Source organism: Bufo bufo, chromosome 3 (genome assembly GCF_905171765.1).
Source record: "Bufo bufo chromosome 3, aBufBuf1.1, whole genome shotgun sequence".
Classification (NCBI taxonomy): domain Eukaryota; kingdom Metazoa; phylum Chordata; class Amphibia; order Anura; family Bufonidae; genus Bufo; species Bufo bufo.
In genome coordinates, this window is record NC_053391.1 from 306,405,598 (window position 1) to 306,407,014 (window position 1,417).

Genomic DNA, 1,417 nt, shown 5'->3' on the forward strand with positions numbered 1-1,417 from the left:
AGAGAGTACACTGGCTGCAGGGCAGGCCAGCACCTCCAAGGCATACAGGGCAAGCTCTGGCCATGTGGACAATTTGGAGACCCAGAAGTTGAATGGGGCAGAACCATCAGTCAGTACGTGTAGTCGTGTGCACAGGTACTGTTCCACCATCTGGGTCAAATGCTGCCTCCTGCTAACACGCTGCATATCAGCAGTTGGGGCCGGTTGTTGCGGCGAGGTGACAAAGCTTTTCCACATGTCGGCCATGCTAACCCTGCCTTCTGAGGTGCTGGCGCTGACACAGCTGCGTTGGCGACCTCTTCCTCCTCCCCTGCCTTCGCCTTGTGCTTCCACTTGTCCCCCGGCGTCAGTCGGGAATGCTCTCAGGAGGGTGTCTACCAGCGTGCGCCTGTAGTCGCGCATCTTCCGATCACGCTCCAGTGAGGGAATTAAGGACGGCACATTGTCTTTGTAACGGAGATCCAGCAGGGTGGCCACCCAGTACTCAGCACACGTTAAAATGTGGGCAACTCTGCTGTCGTTGCGCAGGCACTGCAGCATGTAGTCACTCATGTGTGCCAGGCTGTCCAGAGGTAAGGACAAGCTGTCCTCTGTGGGAGGCGTATCGTCTGCATCCTCCATATCCCCCCAGCCACGCACCAGTGATGGGCCCGAGCTGCATTGGATGCCACCCTGCTGTGAACATGCTTCATCCCCATCCTCCTCCTCATCCTCCTCGTCCTCCAGTAGTGGGCCCTGGCTGTAAAAAAATTGTACCTGGCCTCTGCTGTTGCAAAAATCCTCTTTCTGAGCCACTTCTAAAAGACTGGCCTGAAAGTGTTAGAGATGACCCCTCTTCCTCCTCCTCGTCCTGGGCCACATCCACTTCCATCATCGCCCTAAGTGTTTTCTCAAGGAGACATAGAAGTGATATTGTAACGCTGATAACGGCGTCATCGCCACTGGCCATGTTGGTGGAGTACTCGAAACAGCGCAACAGGGCACACAGGTCTCGCATGGAGGCCCAGTCATTGGTGGTGAAGTGGTGCTGTTCCGCAGTGCGACTCATCCGTGCGTGCTGCAGCTGAAACTCCACTATGGCCTGCTGCTGCTCGCACAGTCTTTCCAACATGTGCAAGGTGGAGTTCCACCTGGTGGGCACGTCGCATATGAGGCGGCCGAAGTTACCCTGTAGAGCAGACAGCCTAGCGGCGGCAGGATGAGAACGCCGGAAGCGCACACTGACGGCCCACACTTTATGCAGCAGCTCTGACATGTCGGGGTAGTTGTGAATGAATTTCTGCACCACCAAATTCAGCACATGAGCCAGGCAAGGGATGTGCGTCAAACCGGCTAGTCCCAGAGCTGCAACGAGATTTCGCCCATTATTGCACACCACCAGGCCGGGCTTGAGGCTCACTGGCAGCAACCACTCGTC